Below are 22,164 nucleotides of genomic sequence, written 5' to 3' on the forward strand. Positions count from 1 at the left end.
CTGACACACACATAACTAGAAAAGCCGTCAAAAGTAGCTCACCAGCTGAATGTGACAGATGCATGTGTGACTCATGGAAACAGGGAATTCACCTTTTGAAGTCAATGTCTTCTCAAGAATATGCATCACTAACTGTCCAGTGAAAAGGATTTAAAAGGCAAGTAAAAGACATATCCCACTCCATAATTATTTCCCATGCCCCCATGGACTACTTTAGGAGGAAGAGCAAGATATACACTGTAAATAGAATGAATGAATACAATTTTTAAAGGAATAAAGTAATCTCAGTGCTGCTGCTGCACCATCTCCACCTTGCGCTAAACTCATCTGGCATTCCAGTTCAAAATGAACAATGTTTACATGTGCTTAATGTTTTAATGCGTTGGAAGTCACCCAGAGTGTCTGGGACAATCCAGTCAGATAGGCAGCATATCAATACAGTAGTACCTCGGGTTACATATGCTTCAGGTTACATATGCTTCAGGTTACAGACTCCGCTAACCCAGAAATAGTGCTTCAGGTTAAGAACTTTGCTTCAGGATGAGAACAGAAATTGTGCTCTAGCGACGCGGCATCAGCAGGAGGCCCCATTAGCTAAAGTGCTGCTTCAGGTTAAGTACAGTTTCAGGTTAAGTACGGACCTCCGGAAGGAATTAGGTACTTAACCCGAGGTACCACTGTATATTATTATTAGTAGTAATAGTAGTACATTTAAGATTCATATTTTAGAACGATCTAAGGCTGTGTTCTCCTGTCACCATTTTTTGACTGCTTCACTCTTGGAATCTCCTCTTCAACCTGAGACTTCCTTGCCTGTCAGCTACATCTGATTCTATTGGCTGCTCTGCTCCACCATCACAGCTGGGGATGATCAGATTATCAGATACCACAAAAAGAAGACAGGTAAATGCTAAGGAGAAGTCACATCTTATTTATTTGATCTATTTATATATGGCTTAATCACTGGCATTTCTAAGTGGCGTAGATAAAAAAAAATCTAAAACATACGGAGAAATTCAAAGATCCCTGCTGTTCTTAGTTTTTTAAATTTGTGTTCCAATGATTGGATGGCTGCTGTTTTCATGTGTGTTTAGCTGCAAGCCACTTCAAGCAATTCTTTTGTGGATAGGAAATGCAGGGTACGGATCTTAAATAAATACTAACTGAAATGAATGTGTGCAAAATTAAGCCTCACTGTCTTATAGTCTAGATGCCATGGGGATTTGGAATGATACTTTGTTGGTGCAGACATCTTGAGCAGTTTGAGAACCTCTCGTAGCCTCTGGTGTTTTTTCACCCTCCTTCCATTGATCCATTTCTCTGGTCTGGTTCTGCCACTTGGACTACTGCAATGTGCTCTACATGGGGCTACCTTTGAAGATGACCCGGAAACTACAACTAATCCAGAATGCGGCAGCTAGACGGGTGACTGGGAGTAGCCGCCGATACCATATACTGTAGCACCAGTCCTGAAAGACCTACATTGGCTCCTAGTATGTTTCCGAGCACAATTCAAAGTGCCGGTGCTGACCTTTAAAGCCCTCAATGGCCTCGGCGCACTATACCTGAGGAGCGTCTCCACCCCCATCGTTTAGCCTGGACACTAAAGTCCAGCTCCGAGGGCATTCTGGAGGTTCACTCCCTGCAAGAAGTAAGGTTACAGGGAACCAGGCAGAGGGCCTTCTCCATAGTGGCACCTGCCCTGTAGAACGCCCTCCTGTCAGATGTCAAGAAATAAAAAACTACGTGACTTTTAGAAGACATCTGAAGGCAGCCCTGTTTAGGGAAGTTTTTAATGTTTGATGCTTTATTTTTCTGTAAATTATTATTATTATTATTGGCTGGGTGAGATCCACCAACTTGACACCTAAAATATGATATTATACCCTATTTGCCCACCTGATCACTGTGTTCTGCAGCAGAAGGCATATCTGAGATTCCATTCTATCAGAATGTCTGTTCCACAGATCAGAATTGGACTTTTCGTGTGGCAGCACCAATCTTTTGGAGCACTTTCCTGTCTTCTTCGCTGTCCTATTGGCACTTTTGAAAGACATTCCTCTTTCAGCAAGCCTTGTAGTTGTGGACTTTTGCCCCATCTAGTATCTGTATTGGTTCTGAATTGATTATATACAGTATATGTGTTCTGCAATTTTGAATTGTTTTTATATATGCAAATACCGGTACTTCAGCTGTTTTTACATATGCAATTGTTTGGCGTATGTTTTTATTGCTCTGGGGTGCCTCTTGGAATGCATTCCATAAATTATATCAATAATAACTATAAACACTAGAACCAGGAGCATAAGCCTCCCAAGGGAGAAAGGTAGGCATCTCCTTAGAATTAAGGAATAGGGTCTCTTTGAACACATGCTCTATCCGGACATTGTTTTCAGTTGTAGAACTGTGTGCACAGTCCTTTCACAGAAAAATCCATTCCAGGTTTCTGCTCAAACATTTCTCAGCACCCTGATTTAGTATGAAAAAGCCTACTACAGTCATACCTTGATTTTCATACAGCTTAGTTCTCAAACGTTTTGGCTCCCGAACGCAGCAAACCCAGAAGCGAGTATTCCAGTTTGCGAACTATTTTTGGAAGCTGAACATCTGATGGGGCTTCAGCAGCTTCCAATTGGCTGCAGGAGCTTCCTGCATCCAATCACAAGCCATGCTTTGGTTTCCAAACAGTTTGGAAGTCGAACGGACTTCCAGAACAGAACTGTGCTGCACTGCACTGCACTTTGCTACTGTTAAAACAATTGGGAGTCAATAACTCTTCTTGCCAGTCCACTGCAAATCATGGGAAAATCCCTCAACAGATCCTGAGCAACCTTCTTCAACCCATTTCTGATTTAAGACACACGCATGAGCGATGCAACCTTCCCTTAATCTTTGGCCCAGGCCAATGTTGATGCTATGGGACGCGGGTGGCGCTGTGGGTAAAACCTCAGTGCCTAGGACTTGCCAATCGTATGGTCGGCGGTTCGAATCCCCGCGGCGGGGTGAGCTCCCGTCATTCAGTCCCAGCTCCTGCCCACCTAGCAGTTCAAAAGCACCCTTAAGTGCAAGTAGATAAATAGGTACCGCTTTATAGCGGGAAGGTAAACGGCGTTTCCGTGTGCTGCGCTGGTGCTGGCTCGCCAGAGCAGCTTTGTCACGCTGGCCACATGACCTGGAAGTGTTTTTGGACAGCGCTGGCTCCCGGCCTCTTAAGTGAGATGAGCGCACAACCCCAGAGTCTGTCAAGACTGGCCCGTACGGGCAGGGGTACCTTTACCTTTACCTTTAATGTTGATGCTATGTAAATAGCAATGGGATACAATGGTTAATTATGCCAATAATTGTTTTCATGCTATTAAGAAGGGATCATGATTCCCCATGACATTCTTGCATTCTTGCCTTTGATTCCAGTCTGTTTATCCTTGGTGCTCTTTTCTTATGATGGGATTTTTAATTTTTTTTTAAAAAAAAAACAGACAAAGGCTGCAATCCTAAATACCGCTTCAATGGGATTTGAGCTACCTACATGTGTGCAGGATTTGCAATCAAAGATAATGGAATAATGGGTCACTGACAGGAGAAATTTATTTTTAATATTTTAGATAATCATAACCGATGTAGCACTTTGGACAAGATTTCCCCACTAACTTGGTGGAGTTATACAGACATTTTGTATGATGAGGTACTTAGACAATGTCATTTGATGTGGTTCAAACAAATTACTGCTGAGGGTCCAGAAAATAAACCTTGCAGCTACATAAGCACTGGAAAAATCAAAGCCCATTTTGTAGAAAAACAAAGCAATGGATTCTGACACCTTCAATATTAAAGCAAAATAAGTTATAGTCAGAGAACCGACAGCTCTCGTTTCAGTGCAATCTTGTGGAATATTAAATAGGAGGCATAACCCAAGCCATTTTTATTTAGACATTATTTCCTAACAGTGGAGGAGAAATCATAGCTTTTAACTGTAATGCACTGTCTAATAAGCTCATCTTAATGTAAAATGCAGTAGAGGCTTTGTTCTCCAATTACAATATGACAGTACGTACCTTCATTGAGCCATCTATCAACATTTAAAAAGCCATTTAAAATGGATTCAGAGCATCTTTGATCAAAAGAGAAGGAGAAAAGGGAGGTGGCTATCTGAAAAGCAATCCAGCATTATTTAATAGAAACTTGGATTTTTTAAAATATATAGCACGCTGTTTTAAATTTAAAAATAAGTTCGGGAAAGCACTGGCAAGATAGAGATCTATGTGATTCATTTGGCTTCTTAAGAGAGAGGAAGATGCCAGGTTTCTTGATAGGGTTGGGCAAATTAGTCTATTTTAAAATGCATTTGGGTATGCTTTGACTGCCAAGGACTGTGTTGCAACATTTGGAGGAGTGTGAATTCCAGTGGATAGTTAAGTTCTGATCCTTACATGAATCTGTTAGGTGTGAATCATGTAAATGTCTGTTAATACTGTTGCGTTCATTCTGGGCAGAAAGAGAGGTCTGTGCTCACAGAGTAAGATCCATTTTGTAGTCCTTTGCGCTGTGGCTGTGGAAACTGCCAAAAACCTCTCCTCCACTGTTGGTTCTTTGCTTGCAGTGGCGGGGGGGGGGGGAGGACTTCTGCTGGGGACAGAGCAAGTTAGATCCCATTTCCCCAACCAGTTTTAGGCTCTGCTTCATAATCCAGGTACAAAAAATTACCAAACAATGGCAGCCCCAGCTGCATTATTATAACTACAACTACTACTACTATTACAGTAGGACTTCGGCTTATGTCACCCTCAGGTAACGTAAACTTCTGGTTGTGAAAGCGGCAAACCCAGAAGTGTTTCGCCACATGCACATGTGCAAAAGCGCTCTACCGCACCATGCTCATGCGCAGAATCGGTCCCTCTGGTTGTGGAAACCTTGGGATCCGACCCGAGCTCCGGAACGGATCCTGTCCGCAACTGGAGGTACCACTGTATTACTATTACAATTTTAGTAGTAGTAGTAGAAGTAGTAGGACACAGGTGGCGCTGTGGGTTAAAGCCTCAGCGCCTAGGACTTGCTGATCAAAAGGTCAGCGGTTCGAATCCCTGCTGCGGGGTGCGCTCCCGCTGCTCGGTCCCAGCGCCTGCCAACCTAGCAGTTCGAAAGCACCCTCGGGTGCAAGTAGATAAATAGGGACCGCTTTCTAGCGGGAAGGTAAACGGTGTTTCCGTGTGCAGCTCTGGCTCGCCAGAGCAGCGATGTCACGCTGGCCACGTGACCCGGAAGTGTCTTCGGACAGCGCTGGCTCCTGGCCTCTTGAGTGAGATGGGCGCACAACCCCAGAGTCTGGCAAGACTGGCCCGTACGGGCAGGGGTACCTTTACCTTTACCTTACTATTACAGTAGGACTTCGGCTTATGTCACCCTCAGGTAATGTAAACTTCTGGTTGCGAAAGCGGCAAACCCAGAAGTGTTTCGCCACATGCACATGCGCAGAAGCGCTCTACTGCACCGTGCTCATGCGCAGAATTGGTCCCTCTGGTTATGGAAACCTTGGGATCCGACCCGAGCTCCGGAACGGATCCTGTCCGCAACTGGAGATACCACTGTATTACTATTACAATTTTAGTAGTAGTAGTAGAAGTAGTATCCTGCCATTTCCCCTGACAGAGACTCAAAAGGGGGGATCATTAAAAACAGCGAAACATTAATATAATTAAAACTATTAAAAACATGCAGATAATTACAATAAAAACAGTATGGCACCAACTCCATTATTAAAAGCAGTCAGTTCTCCAAATCCTGTTGGAATACAAGTCTTCACCTGCTAGCAGAAGGAACGCAAAGAAGAGCATATCTAATCTAATCTAATAAAAAAGTATATACTTTTTAATATAAATACAGAAACTAGCAGGAAAATAGTGATAGGCAATTGCTTGGGTAATTTGGCATAGCTGTGATCTTGGTAGCGATATGCGTTTATTTTATCCTAAAGATTCCTTTAAAATGGTGCCTGCGAGCTGTGTGTGCCTTTTCTTGCTGCATAGGTTGAAACAATGCATTTTCCTGTTGGTGTGGGGAATCACATGATAGTCCACAGCCAGGAGTAAGAGATCTCAGAAAATGAGGAGGTAGGAATTCCAGCCCATCCAAGTATTCCAGGAACATGGTATTTTTGGTATGTCTTAAATGTGGGAAATAGAAATGCACTTACTAATTCCATTGCAACATAGCCTCATTGAGGTTAAGGATAACCACTATTTAAGGGAAGAGTTTGGAAATTAATTTGATGATGACTGCAGTTGGCTTTTTCTTCTCCATCTCGCTACATTCTACAAACAGATGTTTTGTAACTTTTGCTGTGGGGAAAAATAAATATTATATGACTTGATCTCATCTCTGCAAAATAAAGAGCAACATCCAAGATGAGTTCAAAAACATCACAAGTATCATTTTGGCAGCAAAGGTGGGATAGACATGATGCAATGTACAAACTTTTCTCATTGTAATGAACAGTTTTTTCTCTGGGGCTATCATTTTTAGTCAAAGTTTTATAATTTAGTAACATTTAAACAAACACAAATATGTTCAGATAGTGTAATTTTATTCAAATCAATAGGTTTTCTTCATAAACCTCCACGGTACACTTATTGAATAGTTATTGACTAAGACTGGGGCTGGATCTATACACATTAAAAAAAAAGTTTCAGGAAAACGCATTGTAAAGCGCATAATGGGAAAACATGTTGCTGAAGGATTGAACTCTACAGCACCATCTGTTGTCACAGTGTTCTAACACATTTAAAACGCTTTTTTAAAAAACTAATGTAGCTGAGTCCTATATGTATCTTTTATGCAGTGGTCTTTTAAATGTGGAGTAGTTTGAAGCAAAACTAGATGAGGTATCAGCGATGAAGTTAGAAAGTTTGTGAATGGAATTTGAAAGTGAAACCACAGGCATGAAGGTGCCAGTCAGAACCTTGGAGTGGAGATTAGGGGAGTTTTGAGCCTTTGACCAGGGCCAGCCCACCCCGGAGACAAGGTGTGGCAGGCACCTCAGGCGGCAGGATACACAAGGGCAGCAGATTCCCCCTCCAAGGAATGCATTACCCACTGTTACTGCTGCTGCACTCCCCTCTTGTTCCCCAGGTAGAGATTTAGTAGTATAGCAACACTGCAAATCAGTGTTCCCTATACAGAGCTGTCTTCAGATGTCTTCTAAAGGTTGTATAGTTACTTACCTCCTTGCATAGCTGTCAAGCGTCCCTTATTTGGCGGGACAGTCTCTTATCCCAGCGCTATGTCCCGCTGCTGTCCCTTATTGATGATGTCCCTTAAATAAGCTACTGAAGGTAATGGGGCCCTTTCTATGTCCAGCTGTCCTTTGTCAACAACAAATTGTTGCTGGTTTTTTTGTGTTGAATATATGCTATATTGTAATTTATGGACCTAATAGGTATCTAAAGCCATTCACATGCAACAAAATATGTATTTTATCAAAGTAATTGTTGATCCCTTATTTTGGCTGCTGATCCCTTATTTTCAAATCTGTAAGTTGACAGCTATCCCTCCTTGGCTCAGGGGTCGCAGACCCTCCCAACATTTCTCCAATGAACATAGGGACATCCTAAGGAAAAGGGGGGGTCAAATCAGAAACCAGGATGGCTTCTGTAAATTCAGGACCATCCCTGGAAAATAGGGACACTTGGAGGGTCTGCTCTAACCACTATTCCACACTGGCAGTTCATACAAAATGGAATACAAAATCCTACAATCTCAAACCAGATCAATGTGTTACTTGTCTTCTATTTCGCATACCTTCTTATCCAGAGTGTGCTGTCAATCAAACACAAAGCAGTCTGCCTTCCAGACTTCCAGCTGTGCTGATGTCAGAATTGTCTAGGAAAGGCATGTGAAAGGATAAGAAGACTATTTCAGAAGCAGTCAGCCTTGTATGCAAACTAGGTACATTGTGTAAAACCGCAGCTACAAAAGTCCTATACGGATAATCCTGCTGGAAGTTCTTTTCTTCAAAGGGAAATCTTGTAAGACAGGGAATGACATCACAAGGCACCGTCCCTTTCCCAATGACAGAACAATCTTAGCTTGACAAACAATCATTTTGATATAAGCCTGGCTAAAGACAGGGATGGAGCAGAAACCAAAGAGAAAACCTCAAAAGGGCAACTTAGAAACTGATTTTTTTTCTTTTTTTAACCAGGCGTGATTTTAAAGACATGTCTTCCATTTAAACTTCTACTCTGTCTTGGAAAACTGCAGGAGTGAGTTGGACTGGGATGGGGTTTTAGTAGAAATAAATGTGGCTGGATACACAGCCTGATAAACAACTTTAAGAGATGCAGTTCATATGCCAGAGGCAGAATGGGCTTTGGGGCACAAGGCAAGCTCTTACAAATGGGAGCTTGAAAGAAAAGTTGCCTCAGGACATGTTACTTCTCAGCTATCTACAGTCAAGTTCTTGGGAGGGTGTTAGGAATGAGTCACTTAAGCACCACTGTGCCTTTCTGCTCCCCTGCTCTGCTCATATTGATGATAGTGCAGCGAGTCAAGGTTTCCAAAAGGAAAATAAGTAGCTGTTGTTTTTAATTAACTCCTCTTTCTTTTGTTGTCATACAAGATATTTGCACTTATTTTCATAGGTAGCCCGGTTTGCCAGTCACAAAAAACTCTATCCTTTCCCCCTTGTAGCCAAGCTACTGCTGCTATTTTTCTCCTCCAGTTAGAAGCTTTGTCGTACTAACAGCTGCACATCAATCAGAAATTCAACAGGTTCTGATTTTCCTTTACCTCCTGTGCAGTTTGTGACATGCACCAAGTCACTACTCTGCTTCTTAGTGCTGCTCTTTGATTGGCTGCACTAAGGTTATTCTTCCTGTCATAAAAACAAAACAAAAAACAAATCTCTCCCATACTTGGGAAGGATAATAATAAAGGTTTAAGAATGCTTTCTTGCAAAATAATTGAACTTGTCAGTGACTTAAGTATACTTTTGGATTGCAGAAGAAAGCAGCCCCCCCCCCGCAAAAAAATGCACAGCAATTGCACTTCCTTGCTGCCAAAATACAGTACTTTCCCCTAAATGTTTCTAGGTTCCACTAAATGCAATTTACTCAGAAAGGCGTATACTATTTAAATGACTAGTTTAAGACTTCTATTCAAATGCTGTACCACAGACAGGCAGTTTCTCATTCTGTACCACCACAGGCATGCACCATCGTTATTTAATGTGATATAAATGATGCTGATGTTATTAGTATCATAAAATTAGGTTTTGCTCTGCCTGAGAGAGAGTAATGGCCTGTACTACCTGAATTTAATTCAACGGTGCATTCTTTAATGTGAATTGTTTTTAAGTGCTGATCTCTTACTTTAAACTTTTAAACGCCTGAACAAAATTGTTACCCTGCATATGCTTTGGATTCCATGCTGATTCAGAATTGGATTAACAAATTTAGAGATTGTCCACATATGAGCCTTATTTAGCTGTCATCCCACAGCTTCCCCATTTGAATTAGACTGGAATAGGTCACACCTACACATATTTGAATGTACATATGAAGAGCAACTTCAGTCTTTTTGGTTCATTCTAGTAGGCATTCTTCTTTGTGTTAATTCTGTTATGCCAATAAAATATCAATAGGGCATGTGTGCAGATAGCTGTGTGCACACTTTTCTTTTCCTAATCCCTACCCAATAATTGTGCAAAAGCACACTGTCTGACAACTGTAAATTTGCTAGTACAGTTTTCCGGTTTTGTGCAAATCTGAGGGATCAAGAGAAAAATGAATATATAAATGTCTAAGCATCTGATCACCTTAACTGGATTGCTAGAAAAGAAATGGAAGTGTATTGCTTAAAAGAAATAGAAGTGGGAGGGAAGACAATGGCAATACAAAAATAAGGAATGTGAAATAGAGAGATTAATATGGATGATTGTCAGTGCAGCCGAAGGAAGTCAAAAAAGGATTAATTTGTCAAAATTGGATATAATTGTATATTTGAACTGAAAATTAATAAAAAAGTAATTTATTTTTTTTAAAAAAGGAAAAGAAATGGAAGCAATGGTAAATTTTCAGCATACACTTTTCAAATCACTGCCTAATACCTCTGGTATGGAGAATTTGAATGTGGTTTGTTTTTACCATTTTCCAGTTTTGTGCAAATCTGAAGGATCATAATGAAAAAGAAAATTACTATGTTTGGAAGCATACCCAAAGTAGTTACAAGCACAGCCAGAAAATGAAATGACAACACTGAGGAAGTAGGAGGCATGGAAAGAGTAGGAGCAGAAAGTGACACTTGATCCACACACATCCAAACACCAATCCAAATAAACTGTGACCCTGAGATTATCTCCATATAAGGTAGACCAACATTTACAAGGAGAAACGTCAAGATTGGTGTTGTCTGAGGGTAACATAATGTGGACTACACATGTTAAATGGGAATGTAAACAGCTGCAAACATGGTACTCTCCATAGTAGACAAGCCCTGAATTGCATAGCAAGCCACATACAGATTTGGCTACCGTATTTTTCGCTCTATAGGATGCACTTTTCCCCCTCCCAAAATTAAGGGGAAATGTGTGTGTGTCCTATGGAGCAAATGCAGGCTCCTTGGCTTCAGCGATAGCAACGCGAAGCCTCCGAAGCACAGAGGGAGTGCTCCCTCCGCGTTCCGGAGGCTTTGCGTTGCTTTCTTTGAAGCACTGACCCCTCTCGCTCTCCAGGCTTCAGGAATAGCCGCCTGAAGCCTTCAGAGTGCAGTGTGAGTTCCCGCTGTGCTCTGGAGGCTTCAGGTTCCTTTTGCTTGAGGTTCCTTTCGCATGACTCTCCTGGTTTCAGCAGAGAGTGAGAGCTGCGCAGCACCCCTTCAGCCAAGCAGGAGGAGAAATGGAAAGGTCTCCGTTTCTCCTGCCGCTTCACTGAAGGGGTGCTGAGCAGAGAGGGGGAGATTTTTTTTTCTTGTTCTCCCCCTCTAAAACAAGGTGCGTCCTATGGTCGGGTGCGTCCTATAGAGTGAAAAATACCTTGTTTCATCTACAGCTGAAAACTGTTCTTGGGTTCCCCCATTGCTCATCGTCATTCATAGGTTGTATTTCGAGGCTTTATCTTTCTCATCAAACACTATCATCTTTCCATTTCTTGCCATTAGCTTTAGAGCTTTGGCGGGGAATGCTTTATGAAAAGTAGATAAATTTATCAGCTAATGCATTGATGTGGTTGCTAGTCAAAGATAATTTGATAGAAATGAAGGGGTGGGGGTGGAGAAACTGGATCGCTGATTTTTCCCCTTTCCTTTTTGTTAGAGTATGATTCCTCTGTCACAATCCAAATGGAACTACAGTTAATAATAAAAGGCATCTGGAAACAAAGAAACGCCCCCTCCCCAGAACCGCAATATGCATATTTGCCTTTCCAAATCATGCACCTAAGAGCATTTAGATGAAATTAATTTCCACTGGTGTGCATGCTGGAGCATTTATCCCCCAATAAATGAAAAAAAAAATGTCAAAGGGTATTGGAAACTAGCCTGCTAGGGTTATAAGGAGCCGATGGAGGCAAGATAATGAATTACATTAGAAATCAGGAGGAGATGAAGTGGATTTGCTAGGGAGTGTAAATGTGTGCTTTGCTTCCTTCTTCATACCTCACTTGAGCCCTGGAAAACAATAAAGTAGAAAGGTTACCCTAATGCCTTTTCTTGTTCAACAAAAAGCAAAAGTACTAAGCTCTTTCCCCCTTCCTTCACACTTCATTTCAGTGGCGTGGTCGTCCGAAAGAACCGTACCCCTTTCAAATCTAACCTTTTCTGCTACAACATTTTTCTCTCTCCTTAGTTGCTTTGTATCCCCTTCCTTTTGCGAGGCCCTTGAAGCAATCTCCCCCTCTCTGCAGGAAAGCCCCCTATTGGGATTGTCAATGCCAAGCACAGGAAGGCTGCATTCACCACAGCCTCACACCTGTTCAGATGAGCCTCTGTGCTGCCTGGCCTCTCCTTTCGCCGGCAGCACCAGCACAAAGAAAACGAAATAATTGCCCCTCTGCTTCCGAAGCATCCAGCCGACAACTTTGCGCCAGTGGGGAACCGCGGCTTTGACTTTGCAGGTTTGTATCCACGTATTCTCAATATATATAAAAAGGCAAATGCAAAGAAACAGCCCTTGGCTATGGAGGGCAAGACAATGAGTGCAGATGCTTGGCCACAAGGCTGCCAATGTTGGTAGATTGTATTTGTCTTTTTTTAAAAAAAAAAAAGGAGTTAAGGATTTGACCTGTAGTTTACCCAACAACAGATATTGAAAAGGCCATTTAAGAAAAAGAAAAAAAGAAATGCTCTCAGCATCAGGAGAAGTTTCCGCACCAAACATACAGAACAAACTTGACTGGAATGACACCATCCCAGATTAAAATGTTGATTATAATAGACCACAGAAAATGTTCAGCTCCCCTCCTGTTATAAGTAAGTTTTTAATAGGGATAGGATCCCTACCACACTAAAAGGTAACGCTAAAGTACTCCTGGATGGGTAAGTCCAATCAAAGGTGACTATGGGGTGCGCCACACATCTCACTTCAGGCCGAGGGAGCCGGCGTTTGTCCACAGACAGCTTTCTGGGCCATGTGGCCAGCATGACTAAACCACTTCTGGGACACCGTGATGGAAACCTGAGCACACAGAAACACCATTTACCTTCCCGCCATAGCGGGACCTATTTAGCTACTCCCACTGGTGCGCTTTCAAACTGCTGGGTTGGCAGAAGCTGGGACAGAGCAATGGGAGATAACCACCATCGCGGGGATTCAAACTGCCGATTTTATGATCAACAAGCCAAAGAGATACAGTGGTTTAGACCATAGCTCCACGCATATCCCTATCTACCCACTCTAGCTTGCCCTGAGAATGAACAGGGCTATTTTTGTATTACAGCTGAACTCCTGATAAGTCTTCTCACTTGAAAACTGTGCTAAAGTTGCCATTCTGCCCGTCCTGGCCCTCTTCCCCAGGAGGGAAAAACAATTGCCTCTTCTGAAAGAGGAGAGGGTAGAAAGAAGCAGACATCACCAATCAGTTTTACACTTGTTATATTGCTGTTAACTTTTACTTGCTTGTGAACCGCCTTGGTATTTCTTCCCAAAAAGAAAGGAATAATAATAATAATAATAATAATAATAATAATAATAATAATAATAATAGCTTGTTTTCTGCCAGAACTGAGAGTTCTGGCACCTTTCAGGTGGGCATCATTACCATTATAAGAGAACATGGGGTGAATACTGTTAGATTACCAGATTTTTTTCAATGAATCCGGGGACACTTTTCAACTTCAATGGATTTTGTATGGGGACTGATTTGTAAATCCGGGGACTGTCCCTGGGAAATGGGGATGTCTGGTAACCTTAGAATACTGGCACCTCTTTTTCTAGAAAAAAAATAGCATTAATAATAATAATAATAATAATACACAGATCAGCAAGGAGAGATTCTCTATGACCCGGTGTCTTTCCATTGCCTACCACCGCTTCCTCCGCTTCCTCATGGTACGGCTTTTCCCCTTGGCAGAGAGAGAAAGGATGGAGTTGTAGGCTCTGTGTGAGCTCCAATGTGAATCAGGCCTACTAACAGTTGGCTGTGCCTGTGCACACCTCAAACTGGGTCTTCTCCATTTGAGTTTGTACGGGTCGTGGTTTTTTTTAGCCTGGATGCTGATTAAAGAAAGAAGCAAAAGGAATAAATTAAATGAAAAACTGGTACCTCCTGAATCAAAAGGTAGCATGTTGTTTAAAGAGGTGGTGGAAACCCTTATGATTTGGAGACTTGCCTCAGGATTTTTCACGCTTAAAGCTGGCATCCCTGAAAACTCACTGTTTTGGAAAGTGAGTTGCAGTGAAAGCCAGAAGCCTTATATAAAGCAGCCAGGGGCTTAAGGAATTGCTATTGCTTCACAGAAATGCCCAATAACTCTGGGAAAATGCAATAAAACACTGAGTGAGGATGAAGGGAAGATCCAACTGTGACGGAGCAATTTTGACAGCTTGGGTATACAACCCGAGCAGAGCTAGCCATTCTAATATACAGTATATCTGCACTATCTCCATATGTGCGAGGCCTGCAAACAGGTGGCAAAAGTTGGCTTTAGCTAATATAGCTGACGGCATCTAACAGCATCCAGGCAGAATTTTTATAATAAGGTTAATTCATAGGATAGATAGGCAATTTATGGTTTGGTGAGTTCCAAAGATAGACAGATCTGTCAGGTTTGGTTTCTTTCAGCTTCTTATTTTTCTTGTCTTAGGTTCTGTACATTTCCACATCAGTTTTCTTTTTCTTTTTTTAAGTCTCCATGCACCAGCATTTTAGTGTCAATTTTTCATAGTATATACATTTTTGTAAGCAATTTCCTCTACTGCAATGCATTTAATATATTTTTCACTAGCATGTGCTTGCTGATGCACGCTTTGCATAGTAATACATTTTTGCACAAATTGCTTTGTTGAAAAACTATGGTGCAAAATCCAGAGATCTCACATGAGTAAGATTTGGTGTTGTGGCCAGCAGATCTACAACTCTAGGATTCATTTGGAATTCCCTTTCCTCTTATCCTTCCTGCAGCCCCACAGGTCCCAATTTACTCCAGAGGGTTCCCAGTTTATAAATTACATTTGCATGAGTTGACATTTGTTGTGTAAGGGATAGATTCCACAACTTGGAATTAATGGATATGACTATTTTAATGGGTGCATTCTGGGTAGAACATACCTGGGTATAACCAATAGGGTAGGTTTCAATCATCAATCAACCCCAAACCTCTTACATTAGCAGTCTCCGGTGTGAGCAGCATAACATGGAACTTGAAAAATTACAGCTTGTAATCTTCCCATTCACAGAGGAAAAGGGCTGCTCTCCCATGTATTAGTTACTTCCTTGTTACACTGTGCCGCGGAACAGTGGTTGAAAAACACTGGGGTAGGGAATAAGAATAAGCCGCTTAATACTTCCTAAAACAATTCCTCAGAAATTAATCGGTTTTGCATTTTCCTTTCCTCTTATGCTAAATGATTTTTTTCCTTTCCTCTTATGCTAAATGAATGTTGAATGCTAAGGGTGATTTTCAACAACCATGTCCTATCTACACAAATATTTCCACTTGTGCAACATGACTTCCCTTTCTTTCCATTCTTCTCCAGAAGGTTCGGGGAACACCTAGACACACAGGGGAAGCAGAGGGGAATACAGTGGTACCTTGGGTTAAGTACTTAATTCGTTCTGGAGGTCCGTTCTTAACCTGAAACTGTGGTGGTGCCAGGGTGGAGCCAGGGTGGAGCCAGGGTGGTGTAGTGGTTAAGAGTGGTGGACTCGTAATCTGGGGAACCGGGTTCAATTCCCCGCTTCTCCACATGCAGCTGCTGGGTGACCTTGGGCCAGTCACACTTCTGTGAAGTCTCTCAGCCTCACTCACCTCACAGAGTGTTTGTTGTGGGGGAGGAAGGGAAAGGAGAATGTTAGCCGCTTTGAGACTCCTGAAGGGGAGTGAAAGGCGGGATATCAAATCCAAACTCTTCTTCTTCTTAACCTGAAGCACCACTTTAGGTAATGGGGCCTCCTGCTGCCGCCGCGCCGCCAGAGCATGATTTCTGTTCTTATCCTGAAGCAAAGTTCTTAACCTGAAGCACTATTTCTGGATTAGCAGAGTCTGTAACCTGAAGCGTATATAACCTGAAGCGTATGTAACCCGAGGTACCACGGTAATGTTTTGATGTGCAAGAAGAAATCCTTATAGAGATGGAATGAGAGATTGAACACTATGTTTGAGTCCACCCTGTATCTCATTTAGTATCTCCCTACCTCATAAACATTCTCTACATTTACTTAAGGAGCACGATGGGGTGTGTTGAGGAGGTGCCATGTTTCTCTAAGGAAATTGCTCTAAGGAAAGATTATATGTGTCCATGCTGAGGGGGAGGAGAGAGAGAGAGAGAGAGAGAGAGAGAGAGAGAGAGAGAGAGAGAGAGAGAGAGAGAGAGAGATATTTTCAGGTTACGTGTCAAAAGCCACTTCATCTTTGAGCATAGCCTTTGCTTATAAAGCAAGTGCAATACAGCACATACAAGAGCACATGAAAGGCCTCTTCAGTACACTGAGCATGGTGCAATATGGAAATGATACAGAACCCGCTGTCAGAATCGAGTAACCAGCTCATTCCTCATTTATGCACATCTTCAGATAAGCTTTGTAATTAGTTCAAAAAGTCAGATGGACCATTTCTTAATAATGCTTGAGGATTGCCAAGTAAATGATGAGTGCACACACAAATGGGAGATAACGAAAAATTAGCAGCTATCCATAATGCTTGCCTAATCTCTTTTCTCTGGGTTTGTGTTCCCTTAACCTCTGATTGTCGACAGCATTTTGCTTGATTGTCGGCTGTGTTTTGTATGATACATCCTATTGAAGTCTGAATGCAAGCAATTTGCTGCACTTAGGGCTTGCTGCTTGTTTTTTTCCCCCCTCTTCTTCAGCTCTTGGTAATTATCTGGTGCTTACTAAGGTTAGATAAGCTATAAATATAGATTTTCAATCAAACGGAAGGGAAGAAAGCTGCGTAACTTGCAAGATAAAGCAGTTGGAAGTATTAGTGAGCTGGAAGGTTCTGAGATGAGACTGAGAGCAGTGTAAAATAATAAAATAATAAAAAGACAAAGGGAACATTCGCTCTCAAAGAAATGTTTCAGAGATCAGGGTTGATAAAAGATAGGGTGCATCTTAATTGTTCTTCAAGGCAGAGCTGAGTTACTGATATGGCTTTCGATCCTCGAGGCAGAGCTAAGTGGATTATCTCATTGATTTGGTATGGCATGATAGGAACTTCTAACTAATATGCATGCTGATTAGCTCTTGATATGAGTGAGGTCACCTGAAATGTGGAAGAGATATTGCTATTTATTTATTTATTTATTAAAAAAGACAAACCCTATCCCTTTTGCTGCCCTAGAAAAATTAAGGTGCTTACTGCTATCTCGTTTCCCTCTCTATTTCTGTATGCAGAGTGACATAACTGAAGCACATGAGGTGACCAAGAAGCAACTGAGATAACATTTCATCCTTTTCATTTTTTTTTAAAATGTCTGCCACTGTCATATTTATTTTCCTTCCCAGCTGTAAGGGACTGAGCAGAAGAGGAATGGTGGAGACCGCCCCCCCCCTCCTGATCCTTGCAGAGAAGAGGAAGCCAGTATAGATTTACAGCAGTGGTTTGTGGAAGGTCGCGGCTCAGAGGAAGATGAGGGGCAAAGTTGGGAAATAATGGGAGAGCAGGAGGGGGAAACAGAGCCGGAGGAGGTGGCTGACACATTATCACTAGAAAGCATTCCAGACCCCGCTTCTTCCAGAACTTGCCAAGCATTAAAAGTAGGAAAGCAAAGGGCTCAGAGGCAAATGGCCCTAAGGTGGGTGCTGCTGCTGATTGAGGAGAGAAGGTGGGTGGAGATTACTTAGAGCAACATAATTACTCCAAGAGGCTGCATTTCTAAGCTCATTCTGTGAATATTGAATAAAAGACATTGGTAAGAGCTTTCCTTGTCTGTCTATCCCCAGCAGCCTGCCGTGGGGAGATCAGATTCCCTGACGCCTGACACCAGCTGTGTCTCTGTCCTCAGAGAGAGCCAGCAGTAGGTGGCAGGAAGAGGGATATTGGGGGCTGAGGTCCCCTATACATGTTATCCCTATGCATAGGGGGTAACTTCTCAATAGGACTCACGTCCCCTTGATATCACAGAGTGGATGAGGTGCTAAGCCAACTTGGTACATCTCACCAAAAGGTCAGGAAGTCTCTGTCTGTCTGTCTGTCTGTCTGTCTGTCTGTCTGTTTCCCTCTCTCTCACCAACACATGTGCATAGCAGAGGTAGGTCAGCTCTCCTAGACTTTTGTTCTCCTGGGCATGTCTACTTAGTTCTTATGATAGTGCCGTCCCTGATCTTAATTTAATGCTTTTTCTTAAGCAAGAGGTAAGTCATTTTATGAAATCCTTAAATAGTAAAATCCACTGATATATTAAGGGAGCTTACACTTGAAATGGATAATACCCATACAACTGCAGTGAGCGCTTTCATCGAATGCTGCATTTTGCCTGATAAAAATTCATCCAAAAAAAATTAATTCGCAAGACAAGGATGATATATCACATTGGAAGTTAAAAACAGAAAGAATGGGAACATGGTATGCTTGCTCTGATATGTAATAGATGAGAAACTGTGAAAGATCAAGGACACTGATTAGTTTGTCTAGGAAGAGGGAAACAGGTGTAAGACGACACTCATAATTTAAACTCATTAGCAGCACCAGGAGATAATGCGCTAAAGATAATAAAACTCAGAAGCTGCAAAGGCAAGTGGAGCAAAAGGATCTATAAATTTCTAATTTATTTGGACTGCATCCAAAGAAAACTCAAAGGGTGATATCCAACATTAGTCATAACTCAGAGTAGACCCATCAAAGTTAACGTACTTAGTCCTTTAATCCCCACAGACCTACTGTGTGTCATTCTGCATATTGTTCCAGAAAGTGCAAATTAGGTAGGATTGTCTTTAAATGCAAACTAAATTGACTTCTAAATTGCACACCAGGACACCCCTATTTTCATTGGAGAAATGTTGGAGGGTATGGTAGGACACCCCTATTTTCACTGGGGAAATATTGGACGGTATGGATTATGTGACCTCCCAAGCCAAGGAGATATGGAACTATACAACCTTTAGAAGACATCTGAAGGCAACCCTGTGTGGGGAAGGTTTTTTAAAAAATGTTTAATGCTTGATTATGTTTTTATATATGCTGGAACCTGCCCAGAATGGTTAGGGCAACTCAGTCAGATGGGTGGGGTATACATAATAAAATTATTATTATTATTATTATTATTATTATTATTATTATTATTATTATTATTATTAAATTGGACATCCCTATTTTCATTGGAGAAATGTTGGAGGGTATGCAAGAATGGCTACCTAAACTATGCCACAGGTGTTACTGACAAACAGAACAAACAACAGGCAGGGCACAAGCAGGAGTAATAGGGCTCCTTTGTCTGACCGTAGCATGGCTATGGGCCAACACAGCTGCTTTCTACTATGCCTATTCCCTGACTCAGTAGATTAGGGGCCAAACGACCCCAGAAACTTGAGGTTGTGTTGATGCAGTTGTTTGCATTAGAGAGGCATTATTTCTTCATTTGGGCTTGACTTGTAGCAAAATTACCCAATAAGATTGGCCACTGCTGATGTAGACCCCAATTACCTGAACGTAAGGAGCATGGGAAAGGACTTTAGGAAAACGTGACTAAAATAATGCCCAGCTCACACACCATGGACGTGCCCGAAGAATGTAAAATCCTGAACAGATTGACAAACTGGATGAATTGAGGACATCAGAGTGAAGTACGGTGTGTACACAGGTCCATTCTAAACAAGTTGACACCTGATTCTATGCTGTGTGAGGCTCAGCTAAATGACTGGAGAAGGGAATTTGGTCTTTCTGTGGATCCATATTCCAGATATGGGTATATTTCCAGTCTGCCTCAGTTTTGTACGTGTGCACCCATAAATCCATTTCATCTCATTTCCATGTTAATCTGTGATTTATTTATTTTTAAAATCTACTTGAATAATTTCTTTAAACATAAATATTAGAGGTTTGCAGCAAGGGTGCTTTTTATGTTTCCAATTTGATAACCTATCCAGCGTTGAATTGGAGTTGTTGAAAACAAAGCTCTGTTTCTTCTACATTCAGGGTTTGCCTCCTGTAAAGAAGAGAGTGAGAGACTATGGTTTTTAATAGTTTGTTAGGAAAAGGAATGACTGAGAGATAAGAAGGTCTTCCTGATAGTCTAAATTATGTTCTGTTTCCGTAGCCAAACTCAGGGGGGAATGACGCCCCACAAGAAAAACAACTCTGTCCATCACCTTCCCTCTCATCTCATAAGAACATAAGAAGAGCCTGCTGGATCAGGGGCCAATGGCCCATCTAGTTCTGCATTTTGTTCCCACGGTAGCCAATCAGATGCCTGTGTGAAACCCACAAGTCAGGCCTGAGCACAAGAGCCCCCTCGCCTCCTGCAGTTTCTAGCAACTGGTATTCACAAACATTACTGCCTCTGACTGTGGGGGCCTTCATGTCTTTTTTTATCTTTAATATAAATTTTATTAGTATTTTCCACACAACAACAACACGAAAAATATTGAAAAATAACAATACACAAAACACAAAAACCAACATTCAAAGAAACCACAAATCCATATCTTACAAGTTAATAATATAAACACTAAATAATAATATAAACACAAACATTGACTTCCACCAATCCCACAGCACCTCCTTTATCTGTCATTGTGTCTTCCTGTTTTCCTGTTTTCCTTATCATCTCTACCCTAACATCTAGATATAAATCCCTCTTTCTTATCCTTTCACTTCACAAGGTTATTCCAGACTCAGCCAGATTTCTGTCCTCGAACCTTGACTCTTAAGGTATTCATTTAGGCACTCCCATTTTTTTTTACTACACTTTTTGGTTTTTGTCTTATTATGTCTTATTATGTCTGTCAATAAGTAATCTGAAATCTTACATAACCACTCTCCCCTAGTGGGTAACTGATTCTCTTTCCAATACTTATCCACCAGGATTCTTGCTGCAGATGTCGTGTATAAGTAAAATTTAGTTTTGTCTTTTGGAATGTCATTATTTAAAATTCCTAAAAGGAATGCCTCTGGCCTTTTGCTATATTATATTCTTAGTATTTTATTTATTTCTTTATGGATCATGCTCCAAAATTTCCCAATTTCGGGGGGATGCCTTCATGCCTTAGTAGGCATTGACAACCTCAGCCTCCATTCTTCTGGCTATTCCTCTTTTAAAGTCGATCCTTTCCACCCCTCTTCTCTCAAGTGCTGGATGTTCCCTTAATCAAGTTGATTTCGTTTCTCAGAAATGGGGAGGGAATGGTCATGTGTTTAACGTTTCGGAAAACCCAAGGCCACAGAGAGACCCAGAAGCTTAAAGAGCCCAGTCCACCTCAAGACAACTTGTTATCAGAAACATGGTATTACTGGATCATCCTGATTTGCCTGGTTTTCTGGTGTTCCCATATGCATTTCGAATGTATTTTGCCTCAAAATGCACATTTCAGAAACACGTACACACACACACAGACACACATGCAGAGAACTGCATCCAAATAGTCCAAAAGCTGATGGATAATTTAAATCATGATCTGCACATTTAGCCTGAAGACTACCTCCAAGTCTCCCTATTTTCCAGGGACAGTCCTGGATTTATGGAAGCCATCCCAGTTTCTGATTGTTCTCAGAATGTCCCCCTTTTCCTTAAGATGTCCCGATTTTCATTGGAGAAATTGTGGAGGCTATGGAGTTATGCGACTTCTGAGCCAAGGAGATAAGCAACTACACAACCTTTCGAAGACCTATGAAGGCAGCCCTGTATGGGGAAGTTTTTTCAATGCTTAAAGTTTTGTTATGTTTTTATATGTGTTGGAAGCTGCCCTGAGTGGTTGGGGAAACCCAGTCAGATGGGTGGGGTGTAAATAATAAAATTGTGGTTCGAGGACCCGATCCCCGCAAAGTGGAATGAATATACAAGGACACGTGATATAAGGTTAATGGGCAAGAAAAGGCCACAACTTTATTGATTACAGCAAGTAGGCATTGGATTACGTCAGCTGACTCCACCCCCTCAGAGAGGGGTGAGTCTAAAACAAAGGGGGTTTATTCACTAGTAGGTGAAGCCTGTTGATGCTAATCCAACTATAGGCTCTCCCCTGATGTCACCGAGGGTCGTGCCATGACCTCCCGCCAAGCAGGCATCAGACAGAATACACGATCGCCAGATTCCTTTAACAGAATACCCAAAAATTGAAGGCATAGGCGATGGCCACACCCCAAACAGCCCGCCAAACAAAGCAGCAAGGGATGAAAGGAGGTCTTCCATAAGCGTTTTACTTTCTGCTGCTGCTTCTGCACTCAAAGCTTACTTCAAAGGGGGAGAAAGTAGCAATCACTCACGCAAACACGCACGCTGACAACCACACACACCAGGCACACGTACTGGTGAACCCAACGTCACAACGCTATAGATCGCGGCAGGCTCAAACAAAGCACCCC

The sequence above is a fragment of the Podarcis melisellensis genome (assembly GCF_964234715.1).
Source record: "Podarcis melisellensis genome assembly, chromosome: 17".
In the NCBI taxonomy this organism is placed as follows: Eukaryota; Metazoa; Chordata; class Lepidosauria; order Squamata; family Lacertidae; genus Podarcis; species Podarcis melisellensis.